The following is a 17,740-nucleotide window of genomic DNA, read 5'->3' as shown; positions in this document are numbered from 1 at the left end:
CAGGGCTTTGACCTGTCAACAGGAATAGCAGAGATAAAGCCAGAAGCTTTAAAAACAGCCTACCAAATATAACTTCAGGTCAGTATTAGCCACTTAGTCACATTGACCATCCTTTCCTCTTCCCTCTCCCAGTCCTTTTGTAATTTTAAGTGCAGGTCAAGGAGAAGGCAGCAGTCTGACTACTCTGCATGCAGAGTCTCTCAACTTTTATTCTGTCACTACTAATATAAGGACGTGGAGAATCTAACAGAACTTGAAATTAATGCTGCCGAGAGCCTTGCCCCTAAATACAGAATCTAAATAGATATGTCAAGGTATCTGAAACAAGCAAAAATTGGCTTTATTGAGCACATCGCTATTTTTAGAAGAGTCACGTGTTAATGTGGTTATGCTTTACAAATAAGCTTAACTCGTATCCGTAAAACCTCCTGATTTCAATGAGACTGGGTCTACAGAAATATGAGCTTATGAGCTCACAAGAACAGTTACTAGTTAAAATATATTCAGTTGTAAATGCAAATCTGTATAATTAAAGCTGAAATTAAGCAATTTTAAAAATAACCCTGGGAAACAGTTTCAACTAGTGAACAAAAGTTGCATGCACCTAATTCTCTCAAATAAGAAACCTATTTGTTTCTTTAAACATCCCACAGGCTGATGTTTCAAGGAAGGATTTTTTCTTTAGTAGCAACGTTTATTACAGTGCTTGTCATTTCTAAATCTGGACTCCCTTTGCATATCCTACGTCTGTAATTTTCAACATTTGTCAATAAACAGAGCATCATAAGGATTTCAGTGGAAGGGGCTGTACCTGCACTTCTGAGGAAGAGTGCTAGTGTCTGGTTGCAAATCAGCTTTAGCCGATCTACATCCAGATCTCAGTGCTGTTCTCCCTGTGGTCCCTAGCAAGTATTCTGGTCTTCTCCCTTCAGGCAGCACTACACCTTGTGCAACATGTTGTGTTAGATCAGGATGCTGATCCCTCTGAAAGCTAATCCACCCCTGCCTCTTTGTAAAAGCAACACCACCACTCCCCATCCCCCTGGCAAAACCACGCACTGCAATTCTCCAGTCTTCCTGCTATGCCTTCTTGAGCTAGAGTCATTACACACCTGCAAAGGGCTTGCACTGATACAAGGCAGAGGGCAAGGCTGTATGGACAGAACTGCAGTATCTCATGCTTGCAACATCCTCTTTATCTTTTCATAAACTCCCTGAAAGTACATTATCGGGTCAGTGAAAAAATGGACCACATACTAAAAGCCAGTCTTTACCAAGAATCAGTCAGGAACATTCAGAGTAATCATCCCTTTCTTCCTTACAAAACAAGTTTAGTTTCACAAGTAGATTAAAAGAAACCACCTACAAGAACTACTGTGCTTTTGAAAATGTGACAAAACCATGCATTCTGTAACAGTCTGAACAGAGTCCAACCTGCTTTTAGGAACGCTTCTACAAATACCTAGCATAAAGCCGGGGGGAATAGCCATCTAGCTCCCTCGCATCCGCTTCCTGGAAAAGCTCTCACATGGAGAGGATGCGTTCAGCCACAGACTCGGGTATGGGCTGGCACTCGGAGGACGCCAGCCTAAACTGTTCTGCTGGAGAACGCCCCTTCTGTCCTGCTTGAAACACTACACATTAGTGGTAGTCCCAAAGCCTACACCAATTTCAGGGCAACTAGCATTACTGCAAAGGACAACCACCAGACAGTACAGAGCAGAGCATGCATTCTTACCTACCCAAATTCCTGAGGAGGCTGGCAAGGGAAGCTTTAGCAAAAACTGCCCGTGGCTGTTGCTAATAGGTTCTGATGAATCATAGCACAGCAAATCCTAAAAGCAGAAAGACCATAGGTGGGAACAAAATTTGAATGGGAAATCAAAGGGTGAAATCTTTTTCAAAACATAAAGGGATATTGTGGAAATTCTGCTTGTTGTTCCTTCTGGCTTTTTACAAAGATTTATGAAACCATAAACCTATTAAGTTTCTGCAGCTCAGATGCACTCATCTCAGAGTGCCTAGATGAGAAGTTTCTCACTGTAACAATAACAACCTTCTTTATCACCCTCTCTCTGAATCAAGTGGTTTTCTCCTGGAACATTCTGCCAGACATTTGGGGGATCAAACAAACATTTGGTTACACCTAAAAAAAAAACAGGATACTTCTCAGTGCTGTGGCCCACTTTTTCCTCACTATTCAGCATAAACCTAAATCACACATGTCAAGCACAAGGGACAGCAGGAGTGAAGTTATCTGTCATCAATTGCAGCCTTCTAAGAAGCCTCCAAGAGTAGGAAGAAAAGTTTCAAAGCTGGTCCTTCCTATATAAAGGGTCCTGTAATAAAATCTGTATCATTTCAGCCTTACCATCTGACCTCTGACTATTGCTACAAAAGGCTTGCATCCACAGACGATGGGAGCCCTCTAAAATTAGACTGGGCTAGCAGATCTAACTGTGGAGACTTACGATGCAGCCCCAGGAACTCCACAGAGGCACACGCTGGAGCACGAACTGCTGCTCAATTTTTGTCCTCCTCTACTCCCACCAAGCTCATGTGCTAGAGGAGATGTGCGGGGAATCTTGTCAAAGAGAATGATTCAAATCCAGATCTAAGTAAGGAGAACTGAGAAGGCTTAGATCATGTCTCCAACCCAGCTTTCTCCAGTCCAGTTCACTGTCAGGCTACTTGTGCTGACGTAAGGCGGAGACAGCACAGGACAGAATAAGCAGTCAAGGATGGCTGCTTTTCAGCTGCAACGCCAGCTTGAACTGCACATAACACGGTGGCACAAGTGTTAGTTACTTTATTACAACAATCTCTGAAATTTCATAGATCGCTAAAGCAAATAAATTTAAGCCATCCATTTCTACTCTCCTGACAGTATTTCCAGACAGGTCAAGTGAAGTTGGAAGACTTGGTGGTGAGAAAATTAGTATTAACCAAACCTCTTTAAAATGAGCCAGACAGCACTATCAGAGCTCGCTAAAGTAATTATAGCCTAAAATCATAATTATAAACTCAACACATTTTAACAATAACATTCCAGGAAGAATTACATTTAAACTTTGACATTATCAACAAACTCAGCCCATCTCTCAAGTAGAATCACATTCTAATTTGGGTATAGAAAAGCTCATTTTCAACTCAGTCTAATGAAGCGAGTAAAAGGTTTAAAATCTATCAGCCTGCAACTGCACTACTGACATTTTGGCAAGTCATTTGGGCAGCAGGTGAATACATTTCCGCAGGTGGTCTTCTGGTGAAGAAAAATTTTCCTTATTTTCTTTAAGGTGAAATTCTTCACCCATTCAGCCATTACTGAGATGCATCATAATTCTAAACTAGAGCTCTCCATTTTCTTTGGTGTTAAATTATAGACCTGCTGTGAAAAGACGATTTTTTTTTCTAAAAAAAAAAAAAGATTGCCTGCGAAGCTCAATTGTGATGGGGAAGGCCGCCTACACACCAGAGAGAGTGAGAAAAAACACACTTGCAGAGCTGAAAAAACATTGGTGTAGGCGTACATAAGGGGGGAGGGAAGAAAGAACTTGGTTCTACTGAAAAAGGCTATTTTCTTACATCACCCTTGAAAGAACTAAAATGTGTTACTTGTAGAGCATTCGAAAGATTGTTTTCTACTTTCCAGATGTCAATATCCAGCACTACAAGCAATGAGGAATCCTTGCAGACTCATCTCCCTGATTCCAGCATCCTGCATCTCAAACAAGGACTGCTTCGCTTCCCCCACCTTTCTGCTGCATCCCACAACAGCTATTCTCAGAGCAGCAAGTCACCTGCAGAATAACAGTTCAAAGCTCTAGAAGCCTTACATAATTAATAACATAAGGATGTATTGAAATTACATCCAAAGCCTTTTCAAAAAAGGACGGGGGGGAGGGGGAAGAATGCTTCAGCTGATACAAAAAAAAATTAATTTCTAGAAACGCTAAGAATAAGTAGAATTTTTCTCAGCAGAATCAAACAGTATTCAGAACTTCTGAAAAACAGCTGCAAGAAGTTCAGATGTTTCTCAAAAACATTTTAAAAAATATTTTCCTCCATAGCCTCAGCAGCCTCCAAGTTGATTCATCTCACAAGAAAATTTAATAGGAGATCCCAAAAGGCCTGTTACCTAATCCAGATTTTCAAAAGAAAGAAGGAACAAGCATCAGTGGAAAACATCCTCCCCCTTTTTCTTTAGGAAAGCAACACCTATGCATTATAATTTCTAAACAAAGAACTCTACACACAGTGCTCTTGTGTCATCATACAGCTATGAAAATATTTTTAATAGGTCTGTCTCTCTCTTCATAATAAAAACAAAAGGCTGTTGACATTAGCGTGTTAGCTGATTATTACTGTAATTACTATCACAGGAACGAAGACAGCTGGGACAAGTTTCACCAACAGACGTCAATAAAAATAAGATGATGCATTGCATGTTGCTCCCATGGCTTTGGATACCAGCTTGCAACCCAGCGTGAGGATTCCAGTCAAAGGAGACAGGAGTTCAGCACCCAATTGCCTTGGATGCTCAGGCTGGTATTCTGAAAGCCCTGTAGCTAGCAGATGACTGAATTGCTGCACCCACAGTACCACAACAGAGAAAAGCCTACACAGCAGTGTTCCTGAAAGGCCACCTCCAACTAAAGCTTTTACAGTGCTCAAAGTTTCATCTCCAGCCAAACATATGTTGCAACTAAATACGCTGAATGTCAAGAACTGATAAATAACATTACTACAAAGTAAATTCCACTTTTATACACCTTTTTCAACTATGTGATTGTTAAGCACTAATGGCTGTTACTCATACAGATCAGAAAGACGGGTAAATTCAGCATCTTAGAAAGCACAAAGCCAGTTGACTTACACAAACATACTTGGCAAGCATAAGCTTAGAAGTCATAGTTAAACTCTTTAAATTACTCTTAAAACACAAGACAGTTGCTCCTGGAGGTCACTGAGGCACAAATTCTTGGGGCAAAGGAAGGTAGACAGGGATGAAGTATCAAAGGGCAGTGTAAAATTTGTCAGCATTACCACCTCAGGAAAACAGGATCTGAAACAGTGACTATGAAACAGCAAAGAGAAGAAATAAGGCAACATAGGAACAAAGACAAAAATAAAGGGATGTACAAAGCAGCAAGAAGCAAAACCCCTTGTTTTAGGAAAACTGGAGTCATCTATTGTAAAAGGAGATATATAGACTCCTATTAAACTTTGAAATTACAGCCATCTTGACTTTCATCCTCATGAATAATGAAATACTATTTCTGAGACTTTAGTAAAGCCTCTTTATATAGTAATACATGTACAATTCTGATAAACCAAACAATGCATGAAAATATTACACAACAAATCAATCACATACACAGAATTTGCATCCTAATAAAGCGTATCTCTTCATGCTTAGCTTGTCAAGCTAAAGAACATTTGCTATGAGAGCTACTGCCAGAATAATCTGATCTCCTGTATTCTTCCATAAATGTCATTTTTAAGTAAAATGATATTTTAGTTCCTCTTTGCATTCTTCAGAACAGCTCAAGGTAATGTGGAAGGCTGCCTTTTGCCTTCGGGTGCTAAGATCTCCAATGAGACCAAGCCTATTAAGAATGAAAAAAGCCCTAAGAGCATGGAGGGCTGTCAGAGGATTCACTGCTGCCAATAACATCAAAATTCAGAGAAGATATTTACCTCTCGCTTCTCAGACACTAAGAACTTAAGGAATTTCTCAGTGCGATACTGCCAACCAGGAGGAAAGCTGAACTAGTGAAACCTTTTTACCATCTCATTTACTTTTTGTAAAATAGCAGTACAGAAAAAGATTGGAAACTGAATCATGCTTCAATTTTTAAATGATTCATCTCAGGTGTATATGGGGGGGTAGTTTTAGGTTCTCGTTGTGTGTTTTTTTCCTTTCACCAAGGGAAGAATGAAGTCCAATACAGATTTACAGTCTAATATGAATTCAAATACCTTTGACATCATAATTATACACTATCAATCAAAATTAGTAACATTGCATTTAATTCATTAACTACTTTGCTGCCGTGTCAACATAAGTCAGTTACTGTAATTCTTAACATTTTTTCCTCAAAAGGGGTCATAGAATAAGTTTCCTTTAATTTCATCATACTTGAAAAGGCTTCTTCTCATGTTCACAACATCATTTTAGTGCTGTAAGCCATAATCTCTCCTGATTATGCACAATCACCGTGGCTTACACACTTTGAGAGGCCAGTTTTTCTAGCCACACAGCATGACTGTAGTAGCGTATAGATGGCACTTCATTTACCTTGAATAAAACTGCACATCCTACAAATAAAACACCTGTCCCAAGAAGATACTGCTGACTTGAAGAGCTTCTCACCTATGAGCTAATACTTTTGCCCAGGGCTGAACCAACTGAAATAGAACATCAAGGAATTCACAGAACACAATCACGGAAAAGTGACCTCTGGTGTTATTAATGACAACAGGAAGCATTCTAAAGTAAGAAAAGCAAGTAGTTAAGTTTGAAATGGAGAAAAACAACAGTAAATGCAAACAGAGTTCACTTACTCATTTACTTTTTAAATGAAGTAGTCACCTTTCTTTTTTTTTGCTGTCCAATATTCCCTCTTTACAAGTTAGTTTATATCTGAAAAAAATATTGTTCTATTGTTTGTTTTTCAGCCCGTCACAGCTAAACTGTAAGAGAAGCACAGGATTTTCCACTGTATCAGGAGTTACCGCTGTCAAGCAAAGCGCCAATAATATCTGTTGGAGAAAATATTGGAGGAACAAGGATAAAGGGCAAATTCAGCAAATAATCTGCAAATTCATAATTTGAAAGCTCACTCCTTTTCTATTTTGTTGGGGTTCTTTTTGTTCATTTGTTTTCTTCTTTCACGTGTGATTTGAGGCCATCTAACTGCCATTAAAAGAAAAGAAAAACTGAGCTGGCATCTCAACTGACTTCTGTAATTCCACTTTTGGAGTTTTAAAACTATTGGTCAATGAAAACAGAGGAAGCACAACAGAAAATATGCCACTGTTAGGAAGCTTCCCACTGATAAGTATTCAAAGTGCTTTGCAGACAAGGTAAATATCCTTAAACCAAATACAAAAAAAAAAAAGGGAAACCAAGGCAAGAGAAAGAACAGGATCTCCTCAAAGTGACTCAGCAGCCAATTGGCAATTAGAAATATGAGTCTTCCAACTTTTAACACCTATGGCAAAGGACCAGAACAGCTTCTCTATTTATGAGGGCTCTTACCAGCACTGTGACAAACTAACTGTATACATACTTTAAGGAACAATACATTAGCTATGCAAATTAAACACCCAAAACAAGAATGCAGAGAGCTGCCTAACAGTGAACAAATCCAAAGCTTTGAAGCATCTTTGCTGAATGGCATCAGTGTACTGATAACTGGTGTGCTGCTTCCGCTGAGATGTAGTGACATCTTTTGACAACCAAAACACAGAATTAGATTTCCCCTGTCCTTCACAATACCCTGGCAAATTGCAGAAATTCTGTTATTGTACCCTTTACCACAAAAAGGAGTTTAAACCAAGCATAGCGGAACCTGGTCTAGTGGGAGGTGTTCATGCCAATGGCAGAGGGTTGGAATTAGATGATCTTTAAGGTCCCTTCCAACCCAAACCATTCTGTGATTCTAATATCATTGTGATTCTAATATCATAGAACAGATTTCATTAGATTTTAACTGTATGTATGTGTTCTGTGAGCAGCATTCCTATAAGGCTCTAGACCCCTTCACAGCACTCCGGGAGTGCATACCATATATCTGCTACAAGAGCAAGCTTCACAATAAAAGCTGAGTAGATTTAAAGTGCCCATAACATTCAGTGAAACAAACATTAACTACCTCGCTATTATTTCAAAATATCCAAAAGGATATGAAGCAGTCCATTTCATTGAGAAAAATTTATTCAGTCTTCAAAAGCATTGACATATTTCAAACTGAAAATCTTAACCTCTAATTGTCACACTCCATAAACCATATCTCTTTCTACCCTTCATTCAAAGTTAGGCTATAAAGTCAGGTTTTTTTAGCTAGAAAGTTTCCTGCATATGTAACCAAACTTCTCTACCCTATTACAAGCCTTCCATGAAAGAAAACTCATCCACACCTTTTTTGTGATAAAGCAGAATACACTATTTCTATCCCACTGAAAGAGACAAAAAAAAAAAAACAAGAATCAAGATATTCTCTCCTGCCACACCCAAGGCTTCCATTTTCAATAGGGAGCCATCTTTCACACATTTCATGAAAATTTATCAACTGTTATTTCCTAACTCACCGGTACTGTATGTTTTCTGTATGTTTTCATACCCTTTTGAATTGCTCTGCAGACTTGGCAATTTCAATTACTAGGGGGTTTTCTCTGTCCAGTTAAGGGCCTTCAAGCTCTTTGCCAGGTTAAGATGAAATCAAAGAAAGTTCTTTTCTGTCCTGTTTTCCTCAGGAAAATTACAAACTATTTCGTACTTCTCTCAGCAGATAGCTCTTTTATCTGCATTTCAAGATAAACTGTTCTGTAAACAATATTTCGCAGTTATGCTCTTGGTCATATATGTAGTTCAGAAAACATAAAAGCATTTGTAGGCCTGCTTAGACAACATTATTATAGCTTACATTAAGTTTTGTGAAGAAGTTATTGAAAACAGACATTCTATCAATGCAACCACATCTCAGAGCTCTGCATAATTCAAACAAATAATTTTACTTGTCAGATCTGCAATTTTCCCATTAATGAAGATAATATTTACTTCACAGGGGTCAAATGATTAATTTCCATGAAGAGCCTGAACCTAAAACACACAGTAATTTGGTACATCTGAGGAGAGGGTGAAGGAAAACCAAGCTAGATTTTATATTCATTTCCAAATGAGAAAATATTTGAGTTGCAGCAGAACCAGCTACTTTCACATTCCCAAGAATATTAGCAAAATTACTCACAATAAAGAAAATGCAATGCTAATATAATTTCTCTCAAACTGCATGCCAAGCCGTGAACAGCAGCAGACTCTTCCATGCTAGATTTTTATCTGAACAGACAACTTTTGGAATCTGTCTCAATTCTTGTCCATCCCAAGGTTGCAGGAGTTTCACTAATAAAATGAGATGTAACATTTTGAGAACTCTGTGCTCATTTATGCGTGGGAAGACAGGGAAGAGTTACAGAACACTCTGAACATATTACTTTTAATAAACCCAAACCAAAAGAGAAATGTAAGAAAGTACTTCATGAATCCAGAGACTATTAATGTAGCTAACTATTACGGATTCATGAAAGTCTATTCCCAGCTTCAACTGTTGAACACAAGGCTAGAAAAATTACCCAGTTCCCTTCAATGCACTACATAATTATTCAAATACTATTCTTAAGGTGGTCTCACTATTACAGAACCATTTATGCCCAGACTGACCACGTATAGCTGAAAATCTGGTCCAAACCTAGGGCTAAAATAGTGTATTTATCTACAAATGCTGCTCTTAAAACACTTTACAACTAACACTCTTGAATACAAGGAAAGAAGGACAGATACACTACTTCATGATTTTTAACAAGGATACCAAGATATAGACACCCTTGTTTCTAAAGAAACTGCAATTCTAGGAAAGAAATTGAGATAAGGAAATAGTTAATATGGGAAAATAAATTATGAAGAAAAATAAAGTACCAACAAAACAGCAAGGTTATCCAATCTTAATGAAGCATGTGAAATATTCCCATGTTGCCACCAATTGAGATTCTACACTTCAGTAAGTACTCCCTTCATTAGTACTGGGGAACTAAAAGGAAAAAAAACAACCTACAAGCACAAGAGCTAAAAAAAAAAGACTTAATATAAAGCTGCAGCATATAAGAAGATAACATAACTAATAAAAATAAACTATTTGCTTGTTTAAAGAAAACTTAGTTTACTTTATAAAAACACTCTTCCAAGAAAACAGTCACAAAGTTTAGTAACTGCAAACATGCAGCACCAAGCAAAAGTAGCCAAATAGCAGTTCCAAAAAATGCAGCCGTTACAGCACAGAATACTAAAATTGATGTGGGCACAGAGAGGTATAATACTGACAAAGAAGAATCCACCATCATCTGGCCTCTCCAAGCCATATTCTACCTTGACAGATGCTGGCCACGCCTGCCTGCAGCAGTGGCCCACCAGAAGGGAGCAAAGTGCTCTCAGCAGCTCATCCCCACTGCAGTAACAGGAGAATCACTCTTCCTTTGCACCCTATGCATCTCCATTTCTGAATCAAGTGAGCTCTGTAAACTAGAGATTTCCTTTAGGTAAAATTCTCTAATCTCATGCCAGGCTAAAAAGTTCAAATGTATACGGAGAATCAGTAACAGATGCACAAAAACTGTAGCCATTAAAAAAAACAGCACTTCTTTTTAAGCAATTTAACAATCCAAATTACATCTTTGTCTCTAATCCATTTGAGTTATTTTCTATCAGTCAAGAATACACAGGAACAAATCAATTCTTCATCTGCTTCCCCATACCCTCTGGGGCAGAACATGACTTCTCTTCTAAATAAAAGCCTTGAGAAGAACCTGTTCCAGTGATTCATTTAAATAAACATGTCCGCAAAGGTTTACATTCCTCTAGTTGAATGTAAAAAAAAAAAAGACTATCAATCTTGAGAAAAAATTAACACATTGCTGTTCAGTTTTTCATAGAAATATTTCTCCATTCATATCATGCAGCCAAAATTTTGCATAGCAAGAGCTAGAAAGGAATGCTATTAGGTAGAAGTTATGGACTCCACATGACATGTCATCTTTGAATATCTAGATATAGACATAGGTACATCTTTAAAAAAATTGGTTATTCTCTTACACTGAACACAAACAATCCTGGTGACAAGTAATTATTCTGAAATACTGTCCATATTATTCCTATCTACAAAAGCTTACCTGTGTACCTGCTGTGAAAACCAGCAAGTTTTATTTAAAATTCTTAAATCATTTTAACACTAGCTTTAAAACACATTGTCTTGAGAACACACAGAGCTTCAACCTGTTTCAGAAATAGGAAAATACTTCACAGAAAAGACATTCTCAGTTTTATTGTGGTCATTTGAATTAACTAACAGCAGATTTTCTTTCCATATGTTTGGACGCCTATTTTGAAAAATTATAGGATTATTATGGCAATCCTTAATTTCCATAGACAAGGCCCTTGAAGAGCCTAAGACAGGTCTTAAAGGATTTTGTCCAATTGTAACAACATGACAGTGCCACTGCAACTGCACGATGGTTATCTTCAGCTGGGATTACGAAAAGCATGGGGAAGAAAACATTAGTAATGAATCACATGGAATTCAAACAATTTAGAGCAGGAACTTGGGGTACAAGCAGAACTTTAACAAAGTCTGTTTATAAAAAAACCAGACATACCATAAGTGGCAGCTAATTTTGGAAACATCCTATTAAGGCTGCACAGGATCACTCAAGCCCATCATAAAGCATGTGCGTGCTGCTGTGGGAGCACTTGCCTTTGCATGTCTTTGCATTGCTGGCTTTCAGCAGGATCAACTCCCAGCTCTGCACAAGGCATCATCTGGAGGCAGAGGACGTAGGAAGGAGCAGCATGCCAGTGAGCGAGAGGACAGAAGCAAGATGCGCCCTCCCAGGGGCTGCATGGGCTTGTGCCAGGCTGGCGTGGCCACACCACCACACCTTGAGCTTCCCAGGGGAAAATGCTCAATTTTGGTAGGAAAATGCAGATCCAGTTTAATATTGCTGAAATGATAACTGCCAAAAGAGAGGGCTGGAGCTATGAGACACCCAAATGAAAAATCTCATCCCAGGGGCTTTATTAGTTACCTCAAACAACTATTCATCGTTTTTGAGGTGAAAAAAATAAAAAATTAATTTTATCAGGTACAAGCAAGCTTGAAACCCATCAATACACTCTGAAGTTAGGTTCCACTATAGCTTTACTTATTCCAAGAGATTCATCAGAAGCATTTGAAAGAAACACCACAGATCTAGTTACCACATATTGCAGTTTCCCTTTTTAGAACGACTGATGTAACGGGAGTCGAAGACAAGCCGTCACAGTCCTTGTGTCCCAGAGATGGGAGACAAGCAAGTCTAGACTGGCGTGCTCTGTTAAGGGATCATACCCTGACCTGTGGCAAATCATCTCATAATTCGTATGCAAAACTGCTCTGATTACACTAGTTTTTAGAAAGGTCAGTAACAAAGAATTATCTAGCAATTACATACAAGTATAATTTGCTGCCCAGTTTCAAACTTACTGAGCATTATTGGCATGTTCCATTGAAGGGTGTTTGAAACTCAGAAAAAAAAAATCCATCATCCCACATATCACCTCAGTCTTTGGGTATGGAATAATTGCTAATTGTAGCTTTGATTTGGTGAATAAACTGAAAGGTCTTTTCTTGCCAAGAGAACAGCTCCAAGTCTAAAGATACACGTCTACTACATTTCTGAGGGTACCACTTACTTTGGAAGATACTGACCTAAAAGGGTTTCCCCATCAGCAGCATCTCAACCACCACAGTCACACACAGAGCAGAAGTGCGAAAAAAACCAGCACTGCCCTGTTCGGGGGAGAGCCCATGGAGCAAACCAGCACAAAGCACACAGAGGCACAAGGAAGGGCTCATTTCCTCATATCTACACTCAGCACACGAAAACCCCTCCTATCACCTGAAGCCTGCCCTGAAACCCAACTGTTGGCAGCGCACACCTCAGAAGGACAGTGTTCGCCTGCACCCAACACAGCCCCACAGGATGCAGGCAGGGGAGCGCGGCCCTACAGGCCGTGTGCTCGGTCACGCATGTCACTTCGCTCTTGGTTGCACGAGTTATGGAAAATAAACCTCAACGCCTCACCAATCAAATCTTAACTGACCAGGCATGGTCATTATAGGAAAACTATTAGTGCCTTTATGAAATGATCGCTTCAGGACGAAGCCATAGCTGTAACTAAGAACATCAGAGGTAAACAATGAATGTCAGTATCACTAATCCAAAACACCCCTCCAAAATAAAGGTAACTTAACAACAACAAAGCCCTTCGGATGAGCGATGCCAACACCAAACACAAGTCCTGAACACAGCCCATCTTGAAACCTTTCCTTTCTGCTGAAGACAGAAGGCAGCGCCAGAGGCACCCATGAGGCCTAGGCACCATTACCACCTGAGCACACCACAGGCTGCGCTCAGGTCAGCAAAGCCTAACAAATACTGTGCTAATTTGGCAGTGTAATAATGAACACAAAATACACACAGATATTAAGAGAATATTACAAGAACACTACTCTTAGAAACTGTCTATAAACGTGCATGCTGTGTTTACACTTAATTTTCCACCAATTCAAATTATGATTCATATTCACTGATTTACCAACCGCTGTGTGGAATGACTGGAATCATCTGGAATGAAAGGGGAAGAAGCAGGAGAACAGCAAAACGTCTTACTTGAAATTGCTGTCTGAAGCCTACTCTTTTTTCAGATTTTTTTTGTGGACTTCAGAAAGTTTATGAGTATGATCTTAAATTGGAAAAAAAAACTTAAGGTTTTCAAGCAGTTTACCTTTAACTATAGTTGTTAACATTTTTAACATGCTTATATTCACAGCACAAATACCATGCTGCAGAAGTCACAAAGGGATTTTTTTTTCTGTTATATTTTTTAAGCTGATTTCACAAACCATCTGTTTCTCCATAAAATACATACATGACGGGATATAGGCCTTAAAACAAGCTCTCAAGTAAAAGGTTCTACCTTCCTCCACCTTCCTCTCTGGCCTTAGCTGGCAGATGGTCAAGAGGATGTTTACAATAATAAAGGATGTTTATCAACCAATCTTCATAGGTTAGAGATGCTGGTGCCTTAATAAGAACACATGACAACGCCTTTTAGCAGTAAAAGTTCAGAACTTGTACTGCATTCAGATAATGCTATCAGAAAATACATAGAAAATACTTACTGACCCTGCGCTCACATTTGAGAATTTGCCTTCTTAATTCTGTGTCTAAGTTCCCAAAATACAAGAGAAAAATAAGTAAAAACTGTATTTAACTTTATTTTAATTCTGAGTAAATCTCAACAACACTCTGGGAGTAAACAATCTCCAATGATTCGCGGGTTTGAAAAATTAAATATTTACTGATTACTGGTTGTCTTCATATTGTGATTTTGATTAATTATTCTTTTTCCTTTCAAGACAGAAAGTGAAAGTTTGGTACACTCATTAACTGGGTCACAGTCAGACTCGCATAAGCTTTACTACTCTAACCACAGGAAGAAAAAGAAAGACATAATAGCATATTGGTTTTGCATGGGTTATGGAAGGCATTGCTCAACATTAAAGTCCAGGACTCATCTATATTCTACATATAACTTCCTTATTGGAGTCTCCAAGCATTCCTCTTCATACACTTCTGTGAAACAAGAACATTTACTGCATTTTAAAGAAAGAATGAGGTTGACAAGTCAAGTGTCAAAGGGCTCACCAGGTATAGCTCAGCCTCTGCAAGCACCCCAATGGCAGACACCCCACAGCTCAGCACTATACACTTATATAAATGCAAGTTAATAGTCATTGTTAGGGATTCCAACTCTATTTTGTATCACTGTATTTTAACAAGATCTCATCTAGCTCTCCAATTACTCACTACTGAAATAGGACCATCTTAAAAAAATAAAGAAAAAGACCTGAAAGCCTTAAAGGATACACTTTGTCTGAAAAAGCACTTGGAAATGTACATCCAAGCGACACACAAAACCCTAGCTTTGGCCTTCAGGGTTCAACTGTCTGTTCCAGCATAATTCCATGCATACTTTACAGTCTGGAGCAAGTGCGAGTTGCAGAGGAAAGCAGTCCTGTCTTTTCCCACTCTCTCAACCCTTTCATGTGCTGGCACCAAGAGTCAGTTGGTGATGTGGTGAACCAGATCAAGGGAGCCAAGGCAACTGGAGGCTGAAATTTCTTTGGCAAGTTAGCATCCACGAAAAGCAATTTCCAGCCAGTTCACTGAATAGCTACTAGAATGCCTCTGCAAGCAGAAAGTTAGATGGGAAAGTGCAGGGGAGTACAACGCCACAATTTTATGCAGTAACTGAGTCAATTCATGCTGGATTAAAATTGCACAGATAACTTCAATATTAATCACCTACATTTCAAGAAGTCATTTTCCCAAGCCTCTGTTCCTGCTGAGAATTATGTCCACAACACCTAAACAAGGAAATCAAATTTGGGTTTTCAAACAAGATCTTACAAGATCTTCTTCTATCATACCACCACGTACACCAGGGTCTAATACAAAACATCCAACACAGTCATTAAACCAGAGTCTAATAAAAGTGCATCTAGCACAAATGACAAGGACTAAGACCTACATGAAACAACTAACACAGATACTGCTAGTCAAAACTTCAGGAGGTGGAAGCACTGGTTATAAAGGCTAAGTACACACTTATCAGATTTGAGAGTAAAAATATTTTTTTTGAGTATTTTTTTCTTTTAAATATTAAATCCAAGTCCTATAATATGTGAACTGAGACTTCCTATTCTTTGAGCTGATCATTCACAAAGTATTTGACAGCCTTGTTAGCAGTCAAAGACTCTCACTTTTGAGAGATGTTAAACTCCCCTTAAAAAAAATCAACATTATAAAATATTTTTCTTCATTGTTGTATTATTTTATTAGTACACATCCAAAAAGAAATTTTGGAAAAATAACACCTTATAAAGAAAGCCATGAAATAATTACAGAGGTGATACATTCAGCAACTCTCAAGGTATTTTTCAGTTCCATTTTTATTACGTTTCCAGTTTTAAGAGTCTACTTTAGACATTGTCCCAAAAGGGACTTCATTTGGATTATAAGCATAATTGTCACATGTACAAGGCATACTAACTGTAAGTATCTGATATACTTTGCTCTAGGGAACAAATTAATGTTTTTAAAACAAGGGAAATCAAACTAGTATTAAGGATTTTTAATTGTCTGTGACCTAGCAAGGATAACTAGCATACTTCTCACTGGGTATAATTCTTACTGATTGAAATACCATTAATTTCCCTGTGGACCAAAGCAGATCTTATCAAATGACAACTATGCCCTGAAGAGGCCATAAATTAATAATGGTATGCAGTGACTTGATACCGTATTTGGGGGGGGGGGGGGGGGAGGTGATGGAAAGGAATACATATGATGTCAATGACTTCGCTTCTGAACAATTCAATGTTACTGATTTCACCAAAAACAGATAGATCTAACAGGTATGTGACATGCAGGCTCCTGTGTGAAGATACACAGCTCTTGAAAAAAGAGAAATTTTCCACCTAAGTCAGATGTCAGTGCCACCGTATCAAGACATCACTAGGTCTCAAAGTTATCAAAAGCAAGTTACATCTTTAAGAGTTAACTAACTTTACAAAGGGAAACAAATTAATATTAATTTTAGGCCTTGCATTATAAACTATTAAGAGCATAGCTGCTGCAATAGCAAAAGTATGGAAGGCCACCTAAAGTGCATCTGCTGCTTATCAGGGAAACAGAACTCCCAAATTTATTCCACATATCAACATACATACAGACACATATACAGTTCAGTCCTCATCTACGTACCTAAAGAAAAGATGTAGAAAATCAGATACGCAGAAAGCAAAATTGAAAAAAAATGGCAAAAAATCATTGTTTTGATATTTCAAAGTTAAAGCAATAAAAGAAAGTTCAATGAGCATTTGAAAGCATTTCTGCAGGTATACTTAAACGAGGGTTTACCTCGGCAAGAAACATTACTTAAATGGAGAAGTAACACATTTGAAAATACTTGACTGTCACGTGTGCCAAAACAGAACATGACAAGTTCAGTCAAGTGAATTACTGGTGCTTTGGAAGGACAAGAGACATACCAGAACACCACAAACACTATGCAAATAAATAAAATCTCGTATTTCTTAACTAGATGCAGTCAAATGGTATGACCTGGAAACATAGCTTACATGGAAAAGAGCTTCCCAAAGAATAAGTTTCATTACAGGTACCAAATCTCAGCAAAAACCCTTCAGACTCTTGCATTCCCTTATTCTAATGTTGGTGTGCAGAGTGTCTCATTCCAGCAGACCTGGCTAGATTCCAGGAGACAGGCAGGGACTGTAATTAATTTGGATAGAAAGAGTACTTTGAGGCATATAGAGGAAAAAAGCTACTTTAAAGAAGCGATCTACGTAGAAACAGGGCATTAAAGATATTAAAAGACTCATCACTGTGGTGTAAGTCTAAAAAAAATCCAGTGGTAAAGAAAAAAATTGGTTTCTTTTAGGTGCAAAGACTACAGTTTATATAAAATAGATATATTGCCCATCATATCTTCAAGCTTTTCCTATCTCACTGTTTACACTTTTAACACCTGTTTGCAAATGTTTTATACCCAGCAATGAATGAAACAGCATTTGCTCTGTTTTAATGGTAACAAATTGAGGGAGTTAGCAGTAATGACACGCACAGAGCACAAGAAAATACCAGAAAAACTTTGGAAATTCGCTGCAAGCTTTGCCAAAGAGATGCATGTGCGATCCTCTGGCATGCTGTTAGGCCAAATGGAAGTTTGGCCTTCACAGTGATATGGAAGCTGTAGCTTCAGCTGCGGTCTCATTCCTTGCTGGAGATGAAGCACTTAATACACCTTTTAGGAATGTGAATTATCCAATTTTACGGTTCT

The 17,740-nt window shown here is 38.4% G+C and overlaps 1 protein-coding gene across 42 annotated transcripts in view; it reads right to left on the bottom strand.

Annotated features, from left to right (window-relative positions):
• The window catches only part of SIPA1L1 (signal induced proliferation associated 1 like 1), a 213,894-nt gene that overhangs the window by 136,355 nt on the left and 59,799 nt on the right, over positions 1-17,740 (bottom strand). For 8 of the 42 annotated variants that reach the window (XM_035540190.2, XM_035540172.2, XM_035540176.2 and 5 more), the window contains one exon: positions 1,743-1,835. The exons of 23 other annotated variants lie outside the window; for them this stretch is intronic. The gene's annotated coding sequence lies outside the window, so the exon portion shown is untranslated. Of the gene's footprint in view, positions 1-1,112; positions 1,132-1,738; positions 1,836-4,932; positions 4,951-6,567; positions 6,586-10,147; positions 10,537-15,187; positions 15,246-17,740 lie in introns of those variants that run through there. 11 more of the 42 variants (XM_035540179.2, XM_050710710.1, XM_035540211.2 and 8 more) reach the window with 7 other exon arrangements.

Source organism: Cygnus atratus, chromosome 5 (genome assembly GCF_013377495.2).
Source record: "Cygnus atratus isolate AKBS03 ecotype Queensland, Australia chromosome 5, CAtr_DNAZoo_HiC_assembly, whole genome shotgun sequence".
In the NCBI taxonomy this organism is placed as follows: domain Eukaryota; kingdom Metazoa; phylum Chordata; class Aves; order Anseriformes; family Anatidae; genus Cygnus; species Cygnus atratus.
This window is presented reverse-complemented; position numbering and strand designations above follow the sequence as displayed.